General features: G+C 43.4%; 7 non-coding genes and 1 pseudogene across 7 annotated transcripts; 2 read left to right on the forward strand and 6 right to left on the reverse strand.

Moving 5' to 3' along the window:
• Positions 1-1538: 1538 nt before the first annotated feature.
• Positions 1539-5119, reverse strand: LOC144542126 (uncharacterized; annotated as a pseudogene).
• A 1797-nt stretch (positions 5120-6916) lies between these two features.
• trnad-guc (transfer RNA aspartic acid (anticodon GUC)) lies at positions 6917-6988 on the forward strand. Its single transcript has one exon. It is a non-coding gene; the product is annotated as a tRNA-Asp (tRNA).
• A 6270-nt stretch (positions 6989-13258) lies between these two features.
• trnad-guc (transfer RNA aspartic acid (anticodon GUC)) lies at positions 13259-13330 on the forward strand. The gene has a single exon. It is a non-coding gene; the product is annotated as a tRNA-Asp (tRNA).
• Positions 13331-14016: 686 nt separating this feature from the next.
• On the reverse strand, positions 14017-14089 carry trnav-cac (transfer RNA valine (anticodon CAC)). The gene has a single exon. It is a non-coding gene; the product is annotated as a tRNA-Val (tRNA).
• A 428-nt stretch (positions 14090-14517) lies between these two features.
• trnag-ucc (transfer RNA glycine (anticodon UCC)) lies at positions 14518-14589 on the reverse strand. The gene has a single exon. It is a non-coding gene; the product is annotated as a tRNA-Gly (tRNA).
• A 471-nt stretch (positions 14590-15060) lies between these two features.
• trnad-guc (transfer RNA aspartic acid (anticodon GUC)) lies at positions 15061-15132 on the reverse strand. The gene has a single exon. It is a non-coding gene; the product is annotated as a tRNA-Asp (tRNA).
• Positions 15133-15331: 199 nt separating this feature from the next.
• trnad-guc (transfer RNA aspartic acid (anticodon GUC)) lies at positions 15332-15403 on the reverse strand. Its single transcript has one exon. It is a non-coding gene; the product is annotated as a tRNA-Asp (tRNA).
• Positions 15404-16554: 1151 nt separating this feature from the next.
• trnav-cac (transfer RNA valine (anticodon CAC)) lies at positions 16555-16627 on the reverse strand. The gene has a single exon. It is a non-coding gene; the product is annotated as a tRNA-Val (tRNA).
• Positions 16628-17996: the final 1369 nt, after the last annotated feature.

Here is a 17996-nt window from a genome sequence, read left to right on the forward strand (position 1 = left end):
TAAATTGGTACATCCCGACCAAGTTGGCATCATACGTCAATGGCATAGCTCAGACAGCATCAGACGTCTACTGAACATAAAATGGGCCAATAGAAAATCCACCACTCCTACCCTAGCATTGTCCTTAGATGCTGAGAAAGCCTTTGACAGGGTGGAGTGGGAGTACCTGTATAAGACTCTGGAGACATATGGTTTTGGCCCCTACTCCATCGGGTGTGTCAGAAGTCTATACTCTGGTGCCTGCGCCTCAGTCATTACTAATGGCAGGTCCTCCCGCAATTTTGAGCTCCATAGGGGGACCAGACAGGGGTGCCCTCTCTCTCCCTTGCTATTTATTCTGGCCCTCGAACCACTCGCTATAGCAATAAGAGAGAATGCTGACATCAAATGCTGATGATGTCATCCTGTTCCTTTCTCAGCCCCTTCAGTAAACTGGACCAAAACAAAGGCCTTCCCCCTCTCCGATCTGGCATCTATGCCTGACCTGAGTGCATTTAACATTACGATTCCACAACATGGCATCACATATCTTGGCATTACATTTCCTCTTGATATAAAGAACATAGTGAAAGTAAACTCTGGACCTATACTTGAGGAAATGAAAAGTCAATTTGAGAGGTGGAAGGGACTCAACCTTTCCCTCTGGGGTAAAATATCCTCCATAAAAATGATGGTCTTCCCAAAACTATTTTATCTACTCAACATGCTGCCAATCCAAATGCCTGAAAATGTATATAAGCAAGTCAATAAACATACATATTTTTTTATGGAAAGTGAGGCACAATTTAGCCTTACAACTTTGCAAACACCTAAAGATAAAGGAGGGTTTAACTTGCCCAATCTCCAGTTATATCATTGGGCATTCACATTGAATAAGTTTATAATGACGGTCAGATCTCCCTATCCTAAGCCATCATGGGTTAACATCAAGCAGCACTTTATGCTACCTGTTCAGTTGAAAGATGCTATATATATTAAACAGCAAGGAGTGGATGAGCCTCACCCCTGTCTGAGTTTCCAATACAACATCTGGAGGTTGATTCATAAATCTACGAAGGAAATGGTGTCACAGTCCGCATGGACACCCATTTGGGACAACCCCTCTATAACTATAGGCAAGAAGCCACTCCGATGGAAGGAGTTTCGCTGAAGTGGTGTTTCCAAAGTGGCTGATCTATACACAGATGTTGGATTTAAATCATATACGGAATTGAACACAGCAATCTCTCCTGTCCTACTACCTTGGTGGAAATATTTCCAACTAAGAAGTGGAGTGGAAGCTTTTAGGAATAAAAGTAAAGACCTTCTGTTGGCATCACATTGGGACAAATGCTTACTGGAAAGAGATCAACAATTACATTACATTATTTGGCAGACGCTTTTGTCCAAAGCGACTTACAATAGTACATTTTGTCAACAGTAGTGAAACCAACTGTGCATCACAGTCTTCATCAGCTAAGACTTTTAATAGGAATAAGTAACATTTGTTGAAATTATTATTTTTTTTTTAAAGTTTAAGAAGGGTAAGAAAGGTTAGTTCAACAAGGGTCCAGATGTAACCTGAAGAAATGTGTCTTTAGTCTACGCTGAAAGATGGGCAGTGATTCGGCCATTCTGACAGAAGGGGGGAGCTCGTTCCACCATTGTGGCGCCAGGGATGAGAAGAGTCACAACCGGCATGAGTGACTTCTGAGCCCACGTAGCGATGGAGGGGCGAGGCGACCTGCAAGGGTGGAGGAGCGGAGGGAACGAAGCGAGGTTTGGAACCTGACCATAGATTGCAGATAGGGGGGTGCAGTCTGATGTACTGCCCTGTAGGCGAGTACCATTGTCTTGAATTTCATGCGTGCAGAGATGGGAAGCCAGTGAAGCGACCGGAAGAGGGGAGTGACGTGAGAGAATTTTGGTTGGTTGAACACCAGACGGGCTGCAGCGTTCTGAATGTGCTGTAAAGGTCTGATGGCAGAGGCAGGTAGCCCGGCCAGAAGAACGTTGCAGTAGTCCAGGCGGGAGATGACAAGTGCCTGGACCAGGAGTTGTGCCGCTTCCCTCGTAAGGAACGAGCGAATTTTGCAGATGTTGTAGAGGGAGAACCTACAGGAGCGGGTTGTCGCTGCAGTGTAGGCAGAGCAGGACAGCTGGTTGTCCAGGATCACCCTGAGGTTCTTGGCAGTCTGAGAGGGTAACACAGTAGTGTTGTCAATGGAGATGGAGAGGTCTGTGAGAGGGCAATCTTTCCCTTGGAGAAAGATTAGCTCCGTCTTTGCAAGATTGAGCTTGAGGTGGTGCACAGACATCCAAGCACTGATGTCTTTGAGACATGTGGAGATGCGTCCATCAATTTGTGTGTCTGAGGGGGGGAAGGAGAGGTAGAGTTGAGTGTCATCGGCATAACAGTGATAGGAGAAGCCATGAGAGGAGATCACATGGCCAAGGGATTTAGTATAGAGAGAGAATAGCATGGGCCCCAGGACTGAGCCCTGAGGGACACCGGTGTTAAGAGTGCATGGTCTGGACAGAGATCCCCTCCATGAGACCTGGTAAGAGCAGTTAGACAGATAGGATGCGAACCAGGAGTGTGCAGATCCAGTGATTCCCAGTTCAGATAGGATGGAGAGAAGGATTTGATGGTCAACTGTATCAAAAGCAGCAGACAAGTCAAGGAGGACAAGGACAGAGGAGAGGGATGAAGCCCTGGCAGTGTGCAGGGCCTCTGTGACAGCAAGGAGTGCAGTCTCAGTAGAGTGAGAAGCCTTGAAACCGGATTGAAGAGGGTCCAGGAGGCCATTATGGGAAAGATAGAGAGAAAGTTGGCTGGAAACTGCTCGCTCAAGGGTTTTGGATAGAAATGAGAGAAGAGATACAGGTCTGTAGTTCTGGATAGCAGCAGGGTCAAGGGAGGGTTTCTTAAGAAGAGGCTTGACTGGCAGTCTTTAGAGCAGCTGGAGCAAGGCCTGAGGACAGAGAGGAATTGATAAGGGTAGTGAGGAAGGGAGTGATGTCGGTGGAGATGGTTTGGAGAAGAGTGGAAGGGATAGGATCAAGGGGGCAGGTGGTGGCTCAGTTAGACCTGACAAGTGTGAGAGCATCTTCTGGGGAGAGGGTAGAGAAGGAAGCAAGCCCAGGGACAAGGGGCAGAGAAGCAGGTTTGGAGTAAGGAATAGTGTTGTTAGTGGCTGGAAGATGGAAGGAACAGCTGATGTCATCCACCTTCTTAGCAAAGTAGGTGACAAAATCATCAGCTGAGAGGGAAGAGGGAGGGGAGGGTGGGTTGAGGACGGAGGAGAAGGTGGAAAACAGTTTACTGGGGTTGGAGGCAGAAGACTGGATTTCAGTAATGAAGAAGGAAGTCTTTGCTGCTGACACAGCAGAGGTGAAGTTGGAGAGGAGAAGGTGGTAGGCAGCGAGATCGTCAGGGCGCTGCGATTTTCTCCATTTCCTCTCAGCTGCCCAAAGCTCTGTTCTATGAGTTTGCAGAGATTCAGACAGCCAAGGGGCGAGTGGAGAGGATCGAGCTGGTTTAGTGGTGAGTGGGCAGAGAGAGTCAAGAGAGGAGGAAAGAGAGGATAGAAGAGTAGTGGAGACCTCCTCAGTGGACAGGAGAGAGAACTGCTCGACTGAGGGAAGTGAGGAAAGGACAGCAGAAGAGAGCGAGGTAGGTGAGAGAGTTTTTAGGTTGCGTCGGGTGGTGACAGTGTGAGTAGATGTTGAGTGGAAAGTGGGGGGTGAGATGGGAAGGGAGAAGGTTATAAAGTGATGGTCCGATACAGGAAGAGGGGTAAAGGCCCTGACACACCAGGCCGACGGTGTGTCCCGCACCGTTGGCACTAGTCAGACCCCTGTCGGTGGCTTTTCGGCCGATTGAGCATGTTGAATCGGCGTCGGAGCCTGTCGGTGAGAGAGATCACTCTGATTGGTAGTTCGTGTTTTGCCTCTGGATGATTGGACTGATAAATTCCTTCAACATGTGGAACTGAACAGGAAAGAGCCGAGCGAAATTTTTAAAATCGGAGGTTTCATTTTTTTCATTCATCATCTCCAGCTCTCGACATAGGTTCGGGAAAGCCCCTTGAGCCTGTCGCTGGAGTATCCATGATTTCACCCATTTAGTGCGGTTTCTTCTTATTTTTTGCCTCCACCTCTTCCTTTCTTCTTCCACAACCAAAAGACCAAGGGCTGACAACGCCAGTGCCATTTGCAACTTCTTATCAGACATATGGTATGGAGAGTTATTTCCCCTCGCAGGCGCAGAACGTACGTGCTAGTTGGCCGTTGGCTGTAGTCTTTGCGGTGTGTTCAAGTGTAACTTTTTGGACCAGACACAGGCGATGTGAGGCGACGCAACAGTCGGCCTTCGTCGCCGCTGGTTCTTTGATGTCGGTTTGGTGTGTCAGGGCCTTAACAGTAAGGTTGGAGGCGCAGCAGGATCTGGGGCCTCATTTATAAAGCTGTGTGGATTCCACACTAAAAGGTTACGTGCGCACAAAAGAGGAAAAGTACGTACGTACAAAAATAATCAGATTTATAAAACTGTGTGTACGCACACCTGCACGCAATTTCCCCTTTATAAATCACAGTCCAACTTGAAATGTTGCGCACGTGCACGAGCCTCGTACTCCGCCCTTTAACTCCCACAGTTAACCATAGATGGTCAATGAAACGCCCTGAATGAATACTGATGTGTATGTAAATATGTTTGTCATTCCATTCTCCCGTGTGAGAAAATGGCAAAAGCCGGAGCCAGACGGAAAAGATACATTTCCCCGGTGGCCTCAGTTCGGGCGTCACCAACCAGAAACAGTTTGTTGAGAGGCAAAATGTCACAGCAGCAGTTAATGCTGCCAGCTCCAAGAGCCAGACCCTTTATAAAACTAAAACTAAAAAATAAATTATCCAATATAAAGGTTGACACCAAGAAGCGCATTGGACTGTTGTGTCAGCACCACCGGCGGGGCGAGGAGATACCGGAGCTCTCTCCTCTTGAACGTTACAACTCGATGACGGGGGAAACCCTAGTGCACTGGTACCATTGGACCCCTAGCAAGCTACACAGGGTTGGCCTCAGACCAACAGGCATCTGCTGGAAATGCTCAGCTAAGGAAGGGACCTACCTGCACATGGTTTGGGATTGTGTTACAATTAAGAGCTTTTGGGTTGAGGTTTATCATGGGGTTAGTGAAGTAACAAGAACACAAATAGATCCAGATCCTGCAATTTGCCTACTTGGTATCTTCTCCAGACTTGTGAATCAACCTAATAGCAAGTGGTTGGCTATAGCCTTTACAGTCGCTAAAAAGTTACTGTACTGCAAATGGAAGGACACTTCCGCTCCTACTATTCAAGACTGGTCTAATGTACTTGCCAAAATAGCTAAACTAAAAAGAGTCATATATAGCAACATAGACTTTGTGAGCAGATATGACAAAATCTGGGCTCCTTTCCTATTCTTTATGACGACTGGATATAGCCTTGACCTGCTCGTTAAGAATGTTTCATGTGATGTATCATCTTAAAGGTTCTATGTAAATAGGCATGAATTTATATATTGTATTTCTAAAATAAGTGCTCTGCTAGTCTAAACACACGACCAACCCCTTTAAATAATTTTTGTTATTTTTACGTGTGGGCCTACATGTGTTCTAGTATGCACCAAGGTGCTTGCAACTCTAGGATGTACTGTATAGTGCTAACATGGGCGTATACAGGTCCACACTGATGTATGTCTTGTTAATTTCTTCTGTATTACTTTTTAGTATGTTATTCATTTCCATTATCTGTATTATTTTTCAATCTTTTATGTTTGTTTGTCAGTCCATGTGTAGGGGGGATGAGGGCTAGGATGTGGATGTATAAGATTGGGAACATGCTTGGGGGTGTGGGAATTGGGAATGGGCAGGCAGGTGTGAGTACATTTAGTGTCTGTATGAATTATTTTTCTGCTCGCCTGTTTCTGTCTTTATGTAAAACCTTCAATAAAAAGAGAATTAAAAAAAAACAACTTTCACCGCTTATACAGAGGAAGAGGAAAGCCAAGCAAGCAGGCGAGCAAGCAAGTCCAGTGTAGGAGCATTAGCAGCAGAGGTGTGGATGGAGGCAGAGGTGTTGGTGGATGGGGAGCCAGAGCCTGCTAACAGGTTTAGCTCAAGACAGTTTTTACTGTCTTTGAAATATTTTTTATTTTATATTTTTAACTTTACTCACTTAGCATCCTGCAACTCACTCTGGCTGCGGCTAAAAACACACTCACTTCCTACTACGTCACCCGCGCAGGTTACCCACAAGGCCACCTTCTTAAAGGGGCAAGGCTTGATAGAGCTATTCAAGTCATTTGGTGAAAATTCCTGTATTTTTATATATATAATATATATCGCAGAAAAAAAAAATATTGCAATGTCAGTTTTTTCCAATATCGTGCAGCCCTAGAGGACATGCAGCAAAGGACCGCGGGCACAATAACATACCTTGCATTTGGGCTTGCACATTCCCTTTTTTTCTTTTTTCTGTCTCTTATTGGCACCTGAGGTAGTGTTGTTTGGACATCTTGCTGTTTGATTGCTGTGAATTGCTTTGTGATGACAATTTGACGGGCCCTGTGCTCAGCTGACTGGTCTGCTCAATCAGATCTAATGACAGCATGCCAAGGAAGATTCTTGCATGAATATACCGCGAATATACCGCAAATCCGTCCCGCATTCGTCGCACCAGTGTGAAACAGCTTGTAGGTGTCCTTAACCAAGAAACCATAGGTTGATTCTCTCCTGTCAATACTCAGGGCACCTAATCAACTAAACTACATATAACTACAGATATAAACATTGTATGACCACCGATAATAATCATTGAACAGGTCATACCTTTTATCCCTACATTTTTAAATGACACACAAAATGACTCGTGGTGAATCATCTGGCACCAGTCCTCGTTAGTATAGTGGTGAGTATCCCCGCCTGTCACGCGGGAGACCGGGGTTCGATTCCCCGACGGGGAGGTTCTTTTTTTTCATACTTGCTCATTGTTATACAAATGCCTTGTCTTGGACTCTGTGATAGGCAAAACACATTTTGTCCACCTTTTATCATCTGTCCTTGTCACCCTCAGTAATTCTTATTTCTTAGCTCATTTTTCCTTCTCTGTTAAAGAGGGAGTGTTCCTTTTCCTTGCCACCATCAAACCATCCAAACCCTCATCCATGTTCTTCCCTCTGTCCTATTTTAAATGTACAGACTTTTTTAAAAATAAAGGTCTTTTCCCTTTCTATCTTTCTTTCTGATCTTCCTTGATCTGTTAGTTCCCTTTTTGTTCCCTGTGGTGGTTAGAAGATGTCTGCATTAATTTTTCAAACTTACTCATTGTCCAACAGATGCCTTGTCTTGGACTCTTCACAATATAGACAAAATAGACTAAATAAATTCAACCAACATGTCTTCATCTATCTTACCACGTCGCCACATGTCTCTCCTTCCGTTTCCTTTTTATTCTCCCAATGGTAAGATGGGGGAAGTAGGCATTGGTGGTTCAGTGGTAGAATTCTCGCCTGCCACGCGGGAGGCCCGGGTTCGATTCCCGGCCAATGCAAGTTTCGTTTTTGGGCAGTGGGGTGGCGTAGTGATTCGAGGGACCATCTTACAACTGGAAGGCTTAGCTTTGTCAGTCAATGCCCTTTTTAATTATCCTATTTCCTTATTTCCTTTACTCTATCATTCCATTCTTCCTTGCAGCTTTATTGTTATCATGGCTGCTGTTATCTTTCTCACTACAGGATCATCTCCATCATGGTAAGTATGGGCTACAGATGATTGGAATGGTAATGGATAAAAAAACTCCCTAGCCTGTGCTCTATCCTTGTGCATCCTGCATTCTGTCCTACCTCTCCATTAAGGGCAGGTTATAGTACAGCAATTTATGATCATCCGATGGACATCACTACAATGTCACCAACATTCCATCATCACTTGACTTACACCGTTTACACCCAAGAAACAAATCAGCCATTGCTTGAACTATAAACAACATGTCGTTGCGACCGAACATAAAATGTGATCATCGCTTGTGGCAACTATCAGAAATCGCTGTACTAAAAATTGCCCTTTACACACGTGGTTAAAGCTGATGTTCTGTGCGTTGGTGGTTCAGTGGTAGAATTCTCACCTGCCACGCAGGGGCCAGTCGCGTATAGCCATAACAGAGTTTTTTGCCCAAATAATCAACTTTTCCGACCGACCGCGGTTCGAATCTCTTTTTTTTTATTTATTTTTTTTATTTTTTTTATTGGGTGAGTAAGGGTCTGAATACAATACATTAAATCTTCAACATGTTACATAATCATAATTTCTTCAAAAAAAAAACAAAAAAAAATTTCATTTCATCATCATTTCATGATTTGACCCTGTTTAAATTGCTCATCCACAAATATCATACAGTCACCTATGGTTGTCATCACAGGTAATATAGCATCCCCACCCACACATACATATACACACTTATCACACATACACACACACACGCAAACACACACGTACACACACACACACACATACACCCACGCAAACACACACACACATACAACACACAACAAAACAAAACAAAATAAAAACGAAAACAGGGTTCCTTAAATTTTATGGATGCTGGGTGATTTTGCGGCTCCACTATCTATAGAGCTTCATAAATTGAGCTCCATATCTTGTGAAATTGTTTCTCTTTGTTGCTGTCCACCGACATTGTCCTTTCAATGCTCAAGTAATATTTCATTAATGTTTTCCATTTTTGAAGTGTAGGTGCTTCTTTATTTTTCCAGTTTTGCAATATTAGCTTCTTATAAACTAATGATGAAAGAAGAATTTGCCATCCAGTTGGGTATCTTATTTTCCCAACATTTTGAAAGAGACAAATCATTGGTGAAAATGCTACTATACAATTACAAGTTCTTGAAATCCATTTTTCAATGTTCTCCCAAGTCTTTCTAATTTTCTCACAATACCAAAAGGCATGTATGAGGGAGTCACTCTGCGTGCCACATTTTAAACATCTATCAGAGGAGCTGGGGTCAAACTTATGAATTTTGTCTCTACTATAGTATATTCTTGTCATTAATTTATACTGTATTAGATGTAAATTTTCATTAGTGGTAATTTTATATGTAAGTTGTAAACATTCCTTCCATTTCTTTTTTGCATCTACCATACCAAGATCTTTATTCCATTTGTTATATATATTCTGTAGCAGTTCTTCATTGCCCTCAGCTTTGATAAGAATATTATATACAGCACCTACTAATCGTCTCTTTTTTTCCCTTTTATTTAGAATTTCCCCTATCTCAGTTGAAGTTCTATTTCTGAGGTCAAAGTTATCTGTTATCCAGTATCCAGTATCCGCGGTTCAAATCTCACCTGAGCACACAGTTGTCACTCCTTACTAAAGTATTGCAGATGCTTTGTTGCTTACAATTTGTTAGGAAAAATCATCAAATGTAACAAATTCCCGATTTTGGTGTCTAATCATTGTTTGATTAAAAGCCATAATAATAATGGAAGTCAAGTATCATAAGGGATCTTCCTTTATTTCCCTCAGCAGACATAATCTATTTATTCAGCCTCCGTATAATATTTTTTGAGTCCACTTGTTGTATATTACAACCTTGAATTTTAAGATGAAGATAATGAAGGAGATTCTACCACCTGCCTCAGCATAGCATTGTCCTCACCCTCCCAGACACCATAACATGGACAGAGGGTATGGTGGTCCCTGGACTGAAATATATGAAAAAAAATGGAACATGAACACACAGCCAGAACACGGCCAAAATAATAAAGGTAATAAACAAATCAGTTATAAGGGAACAGTCCCTCAAGACTGATAGAGAAAAACCTCTGCCTGTAGACACAACTGGAGCTCCTGTGACAGCTGGTGGTGCTGAACCTAGAGGAATATTAAACCAAAATTGTTAAGAGGATATGTTCACTCTTGAAGAATAGGACATTTCTGAAAGATCTACAAGTTCATTAATTAAAACATGAATTTAATATAAACAAAACAATTTACTCACATCCCAACTTTGAGGGTGATAGGCTCAGCATTGCTGTCTCCAACTCCTCATCATCATCCATGACTAAAATATGTAATAACATATTAAATACGTATCTTAAGTACTATTTGTGAATGTTGACTTACTATTTGTGGATATATTTGATCAACTGACCTAGTTGTTGAGAAACCTGGGAAGAGGAGGGTGGTGTGGCAGCAGTTGTCACTGCAGCTTCCTCCTGGTGTTGCTGGAGCAAGTACCTCTGCAGATTGTACATCTGTGTGCCTGCATGATATTTCTTGGCCATGATGAAAGATGCATAGCCATCAGCCCTGTTCTCCCACACTTCTCTCCAGGTTCTCTTTGCCCACCGTCCAAAGCCAACCAAGTTGTCTCCCTCAGAGATGACAGCCACTGGTGGAGTCTGTTTGTCTGCTTCATAGGCCAGCAGGTCCTTAATTTCTTTGTATGTGTGGGCATATCCCAGGAAAGACAACAGGCTATCTTTGCTGTGCCCCTCTGCTGAGCAGGTGCCAGCTCTTGTCTCTTCCTCCACTTTTCTGATGAGGTAGATGGTATATCCTACATCATTTTCCAAGAGCCATCTGAAGGTCTTGCCCTTATACTTCCCAAACTGGAGGATATACTCCCCCAGTACTTCAGTTTGGTCAGTATAGTCTCCTCCCCTCTGGAAGACGACAGTAACAGCATTCTTCCTGACCACCTCCTCTTTCACTGGTGCTGATCTGTCTTGCAAAGAGCGGTCATTTTTGATCTTTTTTGCTGCTTCAGAAGGATCCTGCCGCAAAAAGCCCAAGGGCCCCCTTCGAAAGCAGACTTTCAGCTTCACCGGGAAGAAAAGACCAGGTTTTTGGGCCATGATGATGACTTCTGCACAACTTAAAAGAAGAAAAATAAAACAATTTGCATACTGTGTTGTAAATATATAGACCCCAGTTTAGCATTCTTCTGATAGCCTAAGATCCTCATTGTGTTTGTGTTGAACACAGGTCAAGATTAAATAATGTAGCTGAAGAATATTTTTGTGGTAGATCAACATGATTAGATATAATTTTACTATTCATTAATGCTGTCACGTAACTAAAAAACAGAATTGTTGCTTCATATCAATATTCAGTATTCAATATTCATATCAACATTCTTCTTGCCCCCAAGGACAGACAAAAAATGAGTAACAAAACGAGCCTATCAACACATTTAACGCTATATCAACATATTTATTCATTAACCTATACTATAGGCTACAATGGAGACTTAATGAAAACATTAGTCATAGCTCATCATATTGGCTAAACTATGTGACCTATTAAAAGGCAATACTGTTTGTGATGAAAATTTGGAGGAAGGTTGATGGCAAAACAGCCTAAACATTGCCAACATTGTTTAATCAAAGCACCTGCAGCTAAAGACCGATCTTTTTTTTTTTTCACGTTCTGGAGGCATTTTTTTAGTAGTTTTAGAGTTTTAGAGTAGATGCACTTCAGCCAAAACTCTGCCGTTTAGTCCCGCTTTAACTAACTTACATACCTATACACTCTGTACTTGTAGTGATGACGGCCAGGCAGTGTCACAACGTTACATTCATAAAATACAATCAATCAGTAATCGTATATAAAGCAGCTAGCACAAATATTACTATGAATTGATGAATTACTACGTTATTAGCTAACTAATGTTATATCGCTTACCTGAAGCAGTAGCGCAGCTCTTAAGTTCAGCGAACGATGAATGAAAGTAAGAATTAAATGTAGCTCTAAACAGAAATATGTAAGTAAATCAGCAAAAAAAGACGGCGATCACGCACAGAAAACTTCTTTAAACGTCTATCTAGCTGGTCAATCCAACTACTAACTGAGATCTTCTCTCTTCTTTCCTCCGCTTTCACTGCCTTTCACTCTTTCGCCTGCAAAACTCGAAACAGCGCCATGAGTCCATTGGAGTCCATGTTGTGGCCAAAAATATATTACATCCGTAGTGGTTTAGCACTACCATAGAGAAAGACTGGGAAACGGTTTAGGGCGGTTTAGCTAAACAACTCTCGGCTCCCGCGCGGGAGGCCCGGGTTCGATTCCCGGCCAATGCAAGTTTCCTTTTGGACAGTGGGGTAGCGTAGTGATACGAGGGACTATCCTTCAACTGGAAGGCTCAGGTTCAAGCTTTGTCAGTTAGTTCCCTTTTCAATTATCCTGTTTACTTTTTTACTCCATCCTTCATTCTTCCTTGCAGCTTTAGTTGTTTTAAAGTGAGACTTTTCTTCCATCATTATTTGGACACTTCTCCTTTTTCTTGTACAAAGGTCTTGGACACAACACAAGAACGCCTAATCCAAACTAGAATCACACTGTTTGACAAAAATCTTGTCGGGCTCCAACTAGTCTGAAGTCACCAGGAGGCCAAAGTCTTGAAACTCTTTCTCACTACAGTAGCAGTGGCACTGTCGTCGTGGGTGGCAGCCATTACAGCAGCTCCCACCTTTTCACTACTGTTTCTAATTTTTTTCTCTATAATTTTGCTACTTTTTTGCTGCTTTTTTGCACTACCTTTGAATTACTTTGCACTACTGAACTTATAACGTTTTACGACGTTCTAGCTCTACGCTTAGTGGCAGTACGTGATTTATCTGTAAAGTTTTAGCCGGCCAGCAGACGGGACAGTCAATGCTTGCCTATACGCGAGAAGTGCTTGCATTTCAGGCTGAAGCAGCAGCCTGGTGTAACCCAGGACACATTACTGTGAAAGCATGCGTCTGTACTCGAGACCCGAAACAAACTTCTGAAAGCCTGAACCTTCATGGTTTTTCAGAACATTACAATATGTAGGAGGTGCTGCAGGCTGTCTGTCAAAAAAAGGACCGGGGTAGTAAACAGGAACTAGTCATAGGTCAGAAGTGAAAGCGTGTGCTTCCGGTTGTCTGTTCAAACAAAATGGCACCACGGTTGTTTCCTATGTCATAGGTTTGTGCCGCACCGCCACAATATAAAGTTGGTCGAATGTAGCCTATTTTTGCAGAGAACCTTCCTGATCAAAGTTTCTGTTTCATGGATTCACATTTTCAAACTGCATCGCCCACCCCCAAACAGAAGCTCCCTCTGACCTTCAGAACATGTCTGAAAGACTCTCATAACAGAGTATAAAACAAGCTTATCTGCCGCATGCCATTTTTGTGACCGTTTACATATGCGCACTAGTGAACTCTAGTGAACTTTTTGGCACCAGTCCTCGTTAGTATAGTGGTGAGTATCCCCGCCTGTCACGCGGGAGACCGGGGTTCGATTCCCCGACGGGGAGGAACATTTTTCACACTTGCTCATTGTTATACTAATGCCTTCTTAATTCTCATAGTAATCAGTTCTCTGAGCCTGACCAGCTCAAGTCTGCCGCTGCCAGCTAACAGGGCCTCACTCCTATCATTTTCCCATCTTACAGAGGAGCAAGTCTCTAAGCTTCTGCTTGACTCTCGTCCCTCTACCTGTCCATTGGACCCATACCCTCCAACCTCCTGCAGGCCATCTCGCCCACATTTATCCCTGCAGTCACACACATCATCAACTCCTCACTTACAATGGGTGTGTTCCCCACTGCTTTTAAGCAAGCTCGGGTTACCCCGCTGCTAAAGAAACCTACACTCAACCCATCTCAGGTTGAAAATTGCAGGCCGGTTTCACTCCTCACCTTCCTTTCCAAGATACTTGAGCGCACAGTCTTTAATCAAGTCTCTGAATTCCTTTCTGAGAATAACCTGTATGATCCTAACCAGTCTGGCTTCCTCTATGCACTGCCTCTTGGTACCTATGTCCTGTCTGTGTATGTCTGCCAAATGGGAACTTATAAATTGTAAATTTATAAAACATCCAAAATGTAAAAAGGGCCATTCTCAAAAATAATACCAAGGCACAGTTTTTGCAGTGAAAAATATTAAAAAGCCTTTATTATATTAAGGCGTGTAAGCCGTTAAAAAAAAACATAGAAAACATTGTTTCCGCCCGGTTTCGAACCGGGGACCTTTCGCGTGTGAGGCGAACGTGATAACCACTACACTACGGAAACCTGAGTGGTGATAAGGCAGGAGTAAGACAGTGAAGTAATGTGAATTGGGGGAGAGGGAAGATAAAAGCAATGGTTGAGGCCAAATTATACTTGTGTTGAATTTAACATACAGAGAGTCAGCTACGCACTTGGCTGATTGCATTCACCTTGCATCTCAGTTGTAAAATAGTCCCTGATTAAGGCTGTTTTATAATTATACATGTAAGTGTCGCCGTAGCATTTTAAGTCCAGTGGATTTTGTTTTCATTTTTTGTTGGACGTTCAGATGTATCATAACAGATCAGGAATTATAATTCTCAGTCCCGCCTTTGGCTGTCCACTGACAATTCAAAAGTTGTAGATGTGTCCTCAGGAATTATTCCTTATTGTACCAGTGTTTACTGCCACCTACTGGCCCATTCAATATAGAAACAGCTATTAAAATCAGCTGCGTTGGCCGGGAATCGAACCCGGGTCAACTGCTTGGAAGGCAGCTATGCTAACCACTATACCACCAACGCTGGTTATATAAGTGAAAAAGATAGTGCATGTTCCAAAAACCTGCAAAGCTGCCCACAAAATGAATGCCTAGTGAGCAGAAGTAGCCTTTAAGCCAGAGGAAAGAGATGGACATGCAGATATCCGATATTCAATAAAAAGACGATATCTGCCAAATATATTGGTAAACCGATAACTCGGTCCATTCAAAGCTGTTTGTGTGGTGTCATGTACCAACAACACTCTCAGTCCGTTTTTACTCGTTCATTTTCCAGCATCTCTCTTGAGCCTTATCAAGAACAGGCTCTTTCTGTTGCTGTGTTTTTAAGGCTCATTAATATTAACGACCCCTGATTGGCTAACCGTTTCAAGAGTGAAATGTGAGACACCACAGAGTCGGCAGCTGCAGACAGAGAGGCAGGGAAAACTTTCCAGTAAAAGACAACTACTGAATTTGTGAGGTTCTACTGTGTAAGTGAAAAAAAATACCATGCCTCCCCGTCGGGGAATCGAACCCCGGTCTCCCGCGTGACAGGCGGGGATACTCACCACTATACTAACGAGGACTGACGCAACAAGTTGCCGGAGAATGTTTCTTAACATCAACAAATGAGAGGAACATGGTATGAGGCAGGAGCCTTCCATTTAAAGAATGATTTCTCTTATCATTACACCTAAAGTCTATATGAGGATATTCTGGTGTTTCGTCTATGCCAGTCCAAGCCAAGGCATTTGTATGACATTGATAAAGTATGAAAAAATAACCTCCCCGTCGGGGAATCGAACCCCGGTCTCCCGCGTGACAGGCGGGGATACTCACCACTATACTAACGAGGACTGGTGCCAGTGATTCCTCAAGAACAGTTCATGAATTAAAACGCAGAGGTAGAAGAGAAGAGTCTGGCTAGAGACTTATGCCGCTTTTCCTGAACAGTACTGGGGAGTGAAAGGGGTGATGACCAGGGGCCTCATTTATAAAACTGTGCGTAGGATTCACATCAAAAGGTTGCGTACGGACGAAACACAGAAAGTGCTTACGCACAAAAATATTCTGATTTATAACACAGTGCGCACGCACGTCCTACGCAGGTTTCCCTTTATAAATCACAATCAACTCGAAATGTTGCGCACGTGCGCGAGCTTCATACTCCGCCCCTTAACTCCTACAATTAACCATATATGGTCAATGAAACGCCCTGAATGAATACTGATGTGTATGTAAATGTACTTGTCATTCCATTCTCTGTGTGAGAAATTGGCAAAAAGACGGAAAAGAGAAATGTCCCCGGTGGCCTCAGTTCGGGCGTCACCAACCAGAAACAGTTTGTTGAGTGGCAACATGTCACAGCAGTATTTAATGCTGCAACTCAGAGAGGAGAACCCTTTATAAAATTAAAAAAAAAATTGTCCGATATAAAGGTTGACGCCAAGAAGCGCATTGGACTGTTGTGTCAGCACCACCGGCTGGGCGAGGAGATACCGGAGCTCTCTCCTCTTGAACGTTACACCTCGATGACGGGGGAAACCCTATTTAGTGGCATTTAGTGGAGACATCAAAAATATATTACATCCGTAGTGGTTTAGCACTACCATAGAGAATGAATGGGAAACGGTTTAGGGCGGTTTAGCTAAACAACTCTCGGCTCCCGCGCGGGAGGCCCGGGTTTGATTCCCGGCCAATGCAAGCATCCTTTTTGGGCAGTGGGGTGGCGTAGCGATACACAAGCCTTCCAACATAGCTGAAGTTAGAAGGATGCAGCAACAGATTTTTTTTCACAGTATTTAGTGTATTTTGAGACATTTAGGCATTAAACACCACTGTATCTAAACTTCAGTTTAGCTGCTACACAAAGCTAACTAGCTGGCAGGGTAACATTAGCTATACACCCCTCTTCTAAAACTTGCTTCCTACAGAATGTAAAGTTGGATTTGTAGGTATTGGTAGCAAGAAAACAGTCTCCAGACCCTACAGTAAAGAAAAAAAAGAGTGTTTCCGCCCGGTTTCGAACCGGGGACCTTTCGCGTGTGAGGCGAACGTGATAACCACTACACTACGGAAACCAGATAGGTGATTTAGCAGAAGCAAGAGACTTATACTAACATGGGAAGGTGTGAAGGTGTCCTTGTGATGCGAGCCCTTCTGGTTTTGATTTTAGCCATCTAATCGGGGTCTATGGCCCAATCCCAAACCAGCCCCTAAAGGCCCTGACACACCAAACTGACGTCAAAGAACCAGCGGCAACGAAGGCCGACTGTTGCGTCGCCTCACGTCGCCTGCGTCTGGTCCAAAAAGTTGCACTTGAACACACCGCAAAGACTACACCCGACGGCCAACTAGCACGTACGTTCTGCGCCTGCGTGAGGGGAAATCTGTATTCGTCATTCAAAAAGGGAAACCGGAAGACCTAGGACTGCAGATATACAAACCGTAAACAAAGCAGCGTTTGCTTACCATTTTCACACCACTCTCGCTCATCACAGACGGTTTTGCTACTAATCGAGAATATGTCTGATAAGAAGTTGCAAATGGCACTGGCGTTGTCAGCCCTTGGTCTTTTGTTTGTGGCTTGTGACTTCGTCGTTTGCTTTTGCTTTCGTCACTTCCGCTTGTCTTCTCGTGCCAATCAGAGTGATCTCTCTCACTGACGGGCTCCGCCGCCGATTCAACATGCTCAATCGGCCGAAAAGCCGCCGACGGGGGTCCGACTAGTGCCGACGGTGCGGGACACACCGCAAAAACTAGGGACACAGACGCTTACCGACGGCCCAACATTGGCCGACGGCCGACCGTCAGCCTGGTGTGTCAGGGCCTTAACCCCTCACCTTATCCACTCCCCCTTCGTTTGTGCGTTCACGTGGAGGGTTTGCCATATTACAGTTTTTCTCAGTCGCTTTGGTACATTTCTCAAATCATCCTTAACATTTGCAAAACAGTAAGTGCATTTCTCGAAACAATTCGTACAAACAGCACCACACAATGGATTACCTGCAAAAGCCCGTAACTTGCTCAAAATCCTTAGTCTATCTCTCAAAAGTAAATATTTATGTCAATGAACATGTCAGTGCCATCAGAATGACAAGGCCTTGTGTCATTGTTTACAAACAAGATAGTCAAAATGCTTAGCCATGTTGTCAATATAACAGTGTACTCTGTAAGTATTTTCTGATGTAAACTATGGTTAAGGTTTTGATGACAATGATTGAAAATGCACATGGCTGCACTTTTTCTGTATGGCATATATCAATTTCAACAGTACAAAGTTACACATTACTGTATGTGGGAGATTACGTAATTGCAAGAGATTGGACAGGATTCACATTTACGCTTTTACTGTTTGTACTGTAATTTGTTGACAGACCATGTCATTGCGATACAGAAAAGAAAAAGACAAGACAACACTTACAACACTGCACAGCACAAAGGAAAAAA

This window comes from Centroberyx gerrardi, chromosome 13, assembly GCF_048128805.1.
Source record: "Centroberyx gerrardi isolate f3 chromosome 13, fCenGer3.hap1.cur.20231027, whole genome shotgun sequence".
NCBI classification, from domain to species: Eukaryota; Metazoa; Chordata; class Actinopteri; order Beryciformes; family Berycidae; genus Centroberyx; species Centroberyx gerrardi.